This window comes from Colobus angolensis, unplaced genomic scaffold (genome assembly GCF_000951035.1).
Source record: "Colobus angolensis palliatus isolate OR3802 unplaced genomic scaffold, Cang.pa_1.0 Scaffold268, whole genome shotgun sequence".
Classification (NCBI taxonomy): Eukaryota; Metazoa; Chordata; class Mammalia; order Primates; family Cercopithecidae; genus Colobus; species Colobus angolensis.
The window spans coordinates 4,341,171-4,350,342 of record NW_012115910.1 but is presented as its reverse complement, the minus strand read 5'-3'; the positions used below and the strand labels follow the sequence as shown (position 1 = coordinate 4,350,342).

The 9,172-nt window shown below is 47.0% G+C and overlaps 1 protein-coding gene across 2 annotated transcripts in view; it reads right to left on the bottom strand.

Annotated features, from left to right (window-relative positions):
• DDC (dopa decarboxylase (aromatic L-amino acid decarboxylase)) overlaps positions 1–1,770 on the bottom strand; it is a 107,231-nt gene extending 105,461 nt beyond the window's left edge. The window contains exon 1 of one of the 2 annotated variants that reach the window (XM_011947533.1): positions 1,598–1,770. The gene's annotated coding sequence lies outside the window, so the exon portion shown is untranslated. Of the gene's footprint in view, positions 1–302; positions 643–1,597 lie in introns of those variants that run through there. The other variant, XM_011947534.1, reaches the window with a different exon arrangement.
• Positions 1,771–9,172: the final 7,402 nt, after the last annotated feature.

Genomic DNA, 9,172 nt, shown 5'->3' with positions numbered 1-9,172 from the left:
GCAGTGGCATGATCTCGGTTCACTGCAAGCTCTGCCTCCCGGGTTCACACCATTCTCCTGCCTCAGCCTGTGGAGTAGCTGGGACTGCAGGCGCCCGCCACCACGCCTGGCTAAATTTTTTGTATTTTTTTTAGTAGAGATGGGGTTTCACCGGGTTAGCCAGGATGGTCTCGATCTCCTGACCTCGTGATCTGCCCACCTCAGCCTCCCAAAGTGCTGGGATTACAGACGTGAGCCACCATGCCTGGCCTCAACTGACCTTGTTAAAATGTGAAAACTCAGCTCTTCTTCCACAGTCGTACCTGCGTTCAGTATTCCTGAGCTTCTCCCCTGTCTTGGAGACCAGGGTGGCGTGAAGCTCAGGGGTGGCACTGTAGTCAGATGGCTGTGTCTCTTCAAACTTATTTAGTAATTTTTAAGAGTGTGAAAATTATGATTTAAATATTAAGCAGCACCAACATGTCCCTGGTTTCAAAAACGTCATGTATCCACTTTGTGAGGACTTCCAGGGTAGAGTTCTATAGGGTCATCTTCATCCTGCACCTCATCCAGATAAGCACAGAGAGCAAGACTGAATGCTGGAGGGACTTACCCCAGCCACAGGAGTGGCACTTGTCACCCTGGACCCACACACTGGATTGCTTGGCTGCCCAACAGCACAAGCGCAAACGGGCTACATTCGCATTTTGTCTCTGCCAGCTGCAAGACCTTATGCCATCCTCCTCCCCTCCTCTGGCTGTTTGCTCACTTGTGAAATGGGGATGTGACTGGAGGTGAAGAAGGTGAACCTTCTAGACAGAGCCCAATGCAAACTGACCACTCAGAAGTAACGGTTTTAACTCACTCATGGTGGAGAGCAACGATTTCCATCGATTAAACTTTGGTTCTTACATACTTCCAACAACAGAGTTTAACCAGAGTTAAAACTTCGACTCATTGAAGTCGATAACCAAACAATTCTCCCAGTAGAAATTCCTATCCGCATATGTTTTCAGATGGGAATTGTACTCAGCATTTTGGTGGGAAAATAGTGGGAAAGATCTTCTAATTCTCCTCAAATCACCCTGCATAGGTAGACACCAAATTGACCTCTAAGTAGACTATACCATACACCAAAAGGAGAGAGCCCTCACGGAGCCTCAGATGTTATATGGGTAAGGGCAGAGTTCACGTTTACTAATCACCTCCATAAAATTATGGGATTTAATCCTCACAAAGTCAATACTAAGAAAATCCTCATTTACAGAAGAAACAGAGGCTCGGTGGAATAAAATATCAGCACCACCCTTGGCGGTACATGTTAAAAATAGAATCACAGCTGGCCTGCGTTTGCTACTGAGCCACAGTCATGAAATCATTCCCAGTCCCTATTAAACATGTGTCACGGGAGTGACTGTGTGCATGGAGAGCCACCAAGTGCACAGCCCCCACAGAACAAACACCCCTGCCAGCCTGCATCAGAAGAGAAAGCACCGCACAAGATCCCTCAAGTGAGTTAACCTTTAAGCAAATGTTCAGTAACGTGGGGCCAGAGAGTCAAGGTACATGTTGCTGTTTTCCCACTACAATCTGAGTAGGTATAAAACCAGGGACTTACACACTGGAAATTCGAATTCCTTACAGGGCTACTGTCCTTGATGGGATTCTCCAACTTCGGGGACTGAAGAGCATGTAGAGAAGCCGCTGAGGCGCTCGGCGCGGAGGCAGTCACTCTTCTTGAAACTCTAAGCCACATGTTTCCCTCTTCTTGTATTTCCAGCCTCATGTTCCAGTTAAACATTAATTCCTGCTGGTGACAAAGGTCAAGGAAATCTTGAGAAATAGCTCTCCTCTGGGAATCCTGAGAGCACATTCTGAAGAGACTGTTTCATTCCAAATCCCGGAAACTTGGATCTTTCTTATGCAATTCTACAGACATCCCACCTTTTACTAAGCAACCCTGATTTCAACTTTGGAGCCCAGTAAGTCATCTGATATGTTCCAGCCCTGCACCAGGTGATGGCTGCATTGCACACAGCCTCTCGCCCCTGATGGCAGCACCAAAGTAAGCCTGCACTTCCCTGTGTGACACTCAGCAATATGGGTAAGATTTCCAGGTTCAGATATCAGCAGAACTCAGGAACTCACCTTCCTTACCCAAAACCATCAAAATCATAGTTGAGATGCATGAAACAATGCTCTGAGTGGAATTTGGACAAATTTCTAAAAAGGCCCAAAGTCGATAGAATTTTATGAAAGCACAAAGCAGGGCTGAGAAAGCCACATTGAGAAGTTGAGCAGGCACAGCCTGCAGGGATCTTAGGAGCTGGCCTTTCTGGCAGACCCCCAGCGGCTCCAAGCATGGAGCTCGGTGGGTGTGAAGAGCAGAGTGAAAGTGAGGCTGACTGCGGGCAGCTCATTAAAGGACTGGAAACAAGGCAGAGAGGGCTGTCACCAGAGGCATTTGTCACAGGCTAGATGCAGGGAAGAGCTCTCCTTGCTCTATCCTGGGGAACTGGAGCAGGCTAGGGCGGGGCATCTAGGGTTCATATTGTTAGACTGGAACCGGAGAGAGAAGAAGAGTGACACTGAGGAGTCTCCAAACCTCCACAGGAGCCATTGGAGGAAAGAGGGAAAAGAGAAAGAATGGCAAGTCAGCCCTCCAGTGATGCACATCCAAATGCTCCAGCCTGGAGTCTCACAGGCGCTGAGACCCGAAGAAGTGATGGTCCTTGGTAAAGGGAAGAGTGAGGGAAGGGCTCTGAATAGGGAACAGCCTCTGCAAAGGCACTGAGGATCAAGCTCAGCATCTCCCAGGCCCTGACAGAAGGCCAACCCCTAAGGACCATTCAAAGTGGGGCAGGGGGAGTCTTGCAAGCCATGTTACATAATTTGTATCCCCCCAGCTGTAATGGAAGGCATTGAAGTGTTTCTAGAAAGCGGTAACCTTAGCTTACTTACGGTTTAAGAGCACTCTGGCTCTGGGGTAGAAAATGGATCAGAGGGACATAAGGGTGAAAGGGTTAGATCCTTTAAGTTGGACCACCAAGTCCCACCACATTCCTTGGATTTCTGTACTTTCCTGCAAACCAGGAGTGAATTCAAGGTAATTCATTCTGGAAGATGGGCTGGGGGAAGAAAGGGACTTGAGATGAGGAAGCGTGGTAATATTCCCTATATGTGTGTGTGTGTGCGTGCATGTTAGGAGGTTGCTGGGGAAGGGGAGGAGTCAAAGGGGTGGAGAGACGAGCCAGTGATGAAGCCAGTGGGCAGGGGGTGATGGTCATGGAGTGAGAGGAAGAAGACTAGGGTGGACCAGTATTGGCTGTGGGGAGATGAAGGACACCAAGGATTCAGTTTGGGAATTAAGTTTCAGATATCTCCATATTATGTGATTTGAGATGTTCAGTATACCTCAGAAAAGAGGCCCAGGCAGGAAATAAAGTTATGGGTTGAAAGTGTTTAGATGATATTTGAAGCAATAGGACTGGAAAAAAATTATCCATAGAGAAGAGAGACCACAGTTTTGAAATCCTCAAAAAAGAGAACTAGTAGTGTCCAATTACTGACTAACAGTTATCTCTCAACAGAGGAATCTACATAGGAATCAGCATCCTTTCCCAGAAGGGACTCTTTTCACATTTCCTTTCTTCTTGCAGGTGTGGGATTTATGGGGATTGGGGTGAGGCTTCGAGGACCAAAGAAAGAAATCTAGGGCAGGGTTTCCCAACCATGGTACTTTATCAGTCAGGGTTCTCCAAAAAACTGGAAACACTAGGATATGGATATAGGAATACAAGAAGAGATTTATTGTGGAAATTGGCTCATGTGATTATGGAGGCTGGGAAGTCCCACAGTCTTCCATGTATGAGCTGGAGAACTAGAAAAGCTGGTGGTGTAATTCAGTCTGAGTTTGAAGGCCCAAGAGCAGGAGAAGACGGATGGCTCAGCTCAAGAAGAGAAAGAATTTGCCCTTCATCCACCTTTTCGTTCCATTCTGGCCCTCAACAAACTGGATGTTACCAGCCCACACTGGTGTGGACTCTGGAGATTCCAATGCCAATCTCTTCCAGAAACACCTTCATGGACACACCCAGAAATCCTGCTTTACTGGCCCTCTGGGCATCCCTTAGCCCACTTCAGTCAACACATAACATTAACCATCCTAGCACTATTACATTAAGGCTGGATAATTCTCTGTGATGGGAGCTGTCCTGTGCATTATAGAATGTTTAGCAGCATCTGGCTTTTACTCATTAGGTGCCAGTAGTCCCTAGTTGTGACAACCAAGAATGTCTCCAGACATTGCATGCTTCCTGGTGGCAAAATTGTTCTTGGTTGAGAATGACTGACCTCGTGCGACCTTGTAATGCCCCAGGGCAGGGGAAGGCAGCATGGGCTGCAGGGGAAGGCAGCATGGGTTGCAGGGGAAGGCAGCATGGGTTGCAGCCAAGGCTGTTCCTGGAAGAGGGTGACTCTGCTCTTCTCTGGGAGCAGCAATGGCCACCTCTCATGATGCCGGAGTGGCCTGCGGTCAGTCGCAGCATGCATGTTGCAGGAGTGAGACAGCAGGTGTAGACGTGACTGTGAAAGACATTCACAGAGCACCTGAGTACACTGGGAGCAGAACAGACAGGGCTTCCTGCTGAGATGACTGTGTGCCAGAGCAAGGTGGGTGTTGGGGGTTTTGCTGAGGCCACAGGTGAAGAAAGAGGAGCTCTACTGCGATGCCCACACTCTGGCCAAGCCCACAGACAGGAGTGTCAGGGGAACTGAGTTTTCCTGCAAAAGCCAATTTGTTTAGGAGCTGGTGAGAATATCAATTCTGTTTTCTTTTGTTCCAGAGCAGAAGTTTTTTATTTTAATGAAGTCCAATTTATCAGCCGTTTTCCTCCATAGGTTGCATCTAATGGAGGAAACTGGTGATTTATCTAAAAGGTCATCATCAAACCAAAGGTCACCTAGATTTTCTCTTGTGTCATCCTCTAGGAGTTTTATAGATTTGCATGTTACCTTTAAGTCTATGATCCCTTTTGAGTAAAGGTCTAGATCTAGATTCATTTTTTTTTCCATGTGGATGTTCATTTATTCCACAACCATTTGTTGAAGAGCTTATCCTTTCTTCATTGTATTGCCTTTACTCCTTTGTCAAAGACCACTTCACTATATTTGTGTGGGTCTGTTTCTGAGCTCTCTATTCTGTTCCATTCATCTATTTGTCTGTTCTTTTGCCAATAGGACTTTCTTAACTACTGTAGCTTTGTAGTAAATCTTTTATTCATTTACTTATTAATTTACTTGTTTGAGACAGAGTCTTCCTCTGTTGCCCAGGCTATAGTGCAGTGATGCTATCTCAGTGCACTGCAACCTCCACCTCCCGGGTTCAAGCAATTCTTGTGTCTCAGCCTCCTGAGTAGCTGAGATTACAGGCATGTACCACCATGCCCGGCTAATTTTTGTATTTTTAGTAGAGACGGGGTTTCACCATGTTGGCCAGGCTGGTCTTGAATTCCTTACCTCAGGTGATCCACCTGCCTCAGCCTCCCGAAGTGCTGGGATTACAGGCATGAACCACTGCATCTGGCTGTAGTAAGTCTTTAAGTCGGGCAGTGTCAGTCCTCCATCTTTGTTTTTCTCTCAAAAGTCTCAAATCATTGGCCTCAGACTATTGGTGGGTCATGGAATCAGTTTTGCAGGTCTCATGACCAGCATTTAAAAAAATACGGTAGAACAGAATAAAATAGAAAACAGGAGACATTGCACCTAATGATGAAAATATCACTTTCTGAGCCTTTCAATTATGTACGTGTATATGTGTACTGGGTCATAATCTAGAATGCATTTCTTACTGCAGGTTGTGATCACACTGCAAAGGCCTCTATCAAGAGATGATCTCATTCTGTAAAACTAAAGTGGGTCAAGATTTGTGAAATCTGAAAGTGAGGATTAATCAATGACGACAAAAAGCTAGACAAGGCAACTAGTGGACAACTAGCTATGCCTATATTTTCCATGTAATTTAAAAAATTACATTGAAATGTTCCATAGCCATGTGTAGTTTTTCTTCTGTGAATTTCCTGCTTCCATTTCTTATAGGCCTTCTAGCCAGCGAGTGACAAGGACTCAGCTTTTCAGGGGGACAGCCTGGTGCACCATGACACCAGAGTCCCCAGTCTGGAGACTCACTGTCCCAGCGCTTCCTTCAGTCACTTGGATTCCTGATCAAAGACAAAGTGATCCACTTATTACTTTTTAAATTAATTTGAATCAACCTTCCTGTAACCAGGCTGTGACACATTACAGCTGGACTTCACACCTATCCTCTTGCTTCCTCCTGGCCTGGGAGATGGACAGAGTTGGTATTAGCAGCCTCATTTTGCAAATGAGCAGAGGGGTGAGTGGAGTCAGGAGGCAGAGCTGGAGGGTGTCCTGCCAGGGGTGTCTAGGTTGGCAAGAGGGAGAGGTGGCGACACACAGTCCCTTTGCTGTTACCTGGCCATAGTTTTAACGTGACTTTGAAGGCCACTATTAAGTTCTGCAAAGGATGATTCAGCACAGACCTAGCTGCAAGGAGAGAGGATGGAGGGTACTGGGAAAAACCCAGCCAGGCCCGTGGGAGACCAGGTGCTGGCCTGGCTTTGGTATGAAACAGCTGTGTAAACCTGGACACGCCACATCCACATTCCTTTCCCTTTGGTGAGCAGCAGGTGGCTGGTGGGCCTCAAGCAGGGAGTAAGTCTGAAACGACAGGGGCTGCACTGCCTCCAGCCCTGGGCATCGTCTACAGCACCCTGAGGACAAACAGAACCTGCCAATGGGTGGTGCTGAGCTGCAAGCTGCCTGTGTCCTGCCTGGGGCCTGAGTCCTCCACAGGCCTTTTCCAGCAGTGCCCACTCTGAGTTCACTGGCACATCCCCTGAGGGCAGCTTTGGGCACTTTAGAATTTAATCGTCAGCCTTTCTGTCCACACTACCAACACCACTACATTTAGAAGCTAAAAGTCTCTGATGGTTTGTGGAGGGATGACGATGAAGGAAATTCATAAATCATAAGTTACTGGAGCTCATGGGAAGCTGGAGATGATCTCATTCACCTGCAGTGCTATGTGAGCAAGCACTTTAATTGCCAAGTCAAAGGTTTTTACTCCACAGTACTTAGAAAGGCCCAGAGATCTGTGGGTTTGCACAATCCTCCAGGTGACTGATAAGCGGGCAGATCGAGGTCTGTTGCTGTGACCCAGTGGCATCTTGTTCTGGCTGTGTTGAGGATTCCCCAAGTCACGCTGCTATCGTGTGGCAGAGGAAGCCACATGCCTGACTCCTTGGCATCTACTAGAATTCCCTTTCCCAGTGGGGGAGGCATGGAATCACAGGGGACCATTTTGTCCCTTGCTCAACTTACTGAATCAGAACCTCTGGGCCTGAGGCCAGGAATGTGTCTGCACTGATCATATTGAAGGTACTCATTTTTAAGAGAAAGAGCCAGAAAAGCAGGTTTGGTACAGCCTGAGACACATTTGGGTTTTGTATACAGTACACATCTTATATCAGGCTCAGCTATAAAACCAGCACTGAATATGCAGAATGATCCCTGTTTTAAGTGTCATCACCTAGGACAAAACGGTCTCTCTCTTGAGAAGTCCTGCACAATTATTAGTCCTGCAAGAACTAAGAAAAAGGCGGCTGTGTCTTCAGACAAGCACCAGATGAACTTGTTGCTTACATTTCACACTTTACACTTAAACAATATAACTATATTCCGCTTTCCAGGGAGATGCTCAAATGACAGTATGCTCACAGTAACGGTGACTAACTTGGGAAATAGACACGTTCTACCTCTGGCTCACTGCAGGACATTTGCTTATTGAGTAGGGTGATACCCAGTTGGGATGCATCATTTTCCTAGAGAGGTTGTGGAGGTGGAGGCTACGCAGACACATTTGACTTTTGTATACAGTACACATTTATGACACGAAGCCGTGGGCATTCCGTTACAATTGGAAAGCAAGCAGAAGTGGGTGGTTGCTCACTGGTTGTAAGGTGAGTGTGTCTTATCTGTGGATGAGACAGAGGTGCCACTCAAGTGTAGGGACCCTCAGCCTGGAATCTGGAGTTGGGCTCCAGCAATTCAGAGCCTCCTGCAGACACAAAGACCGATTCTCACATGACCCCCTCCTCATTCCGACCATCCATTACCACTTCTCTAATTTAGGCTCTCATGGCTGCTCACCTAAGCTGGAATTCTCTGACAGAACTTCCCCCGATGATGGACCTGTTCTAGATCAGCACTCTCCAACACAGTAGCCACCAGCCACATGTGGCCACTGAGAACTAGAAATGTGGGCTGGTGCAACCAAGGACTACACTTCTCATTTTACTTTATAATTACAATTAAAGTTTAAATTATGTTGGACAGAACACACCTATGTAGGCTGCATAATCTCTTCCTGCCTGAGGTCACATGACCCTCACATTCATTCACACACACCTTCCAGACGAATCTCCCATGGGACTAAGGTTCACTTCTGTGCTCCCAATAGAGATCTCTGCCACAGCTCTCACAGGATCTGTGTGCACATCCATAAGCATACAGCTATAGCAGACTGGATCTGTGTTCATGTGCGACTATACAGCTACAGCAGAGTGGATCTGTGTAACCAGGTGTGAGTATACAGCTACAGCAGAGTGGATCTATGTCCACGTGTGAGTATACAGCTACAGCAGAGTGGATCTGTGTCCACGTGTGAGTATACAGCTACAGCAGAGTGGATCTGTGTCCACGTGTGAGTATACAGCTACAGCAGAGTGGATCTGTGTCCATGTGTGAGTATACAGCTACAGGAGAGTGGATCCGTGTACACGTGTGAGTATACAGTTATAGCAGAGTGGATCTGTGTCCACTTTGAGTATACAGCTACAGCAGAGTGGATCTATGTCTACCTGTGAGTATACAGCTACAGCAGAGTGGATCTGTGTCCATGTGTGAGTATACAGCTACAGCAGAGTGGATCCGTGTCCATGTGTGAGTATACAGTTATAGCAGAGTGGATCCGTGTCCACTGTGAGTATACAGTTATAGCAGAGTGGATCCGTGTCCACTGTGAGTATACAGTTATAGCAGAGTGGATCCGTGTCCACTGTGAGTATACAGCTACAGCAGAGTGGATCTGTGTCCACGTGTGAGTATACAGCTA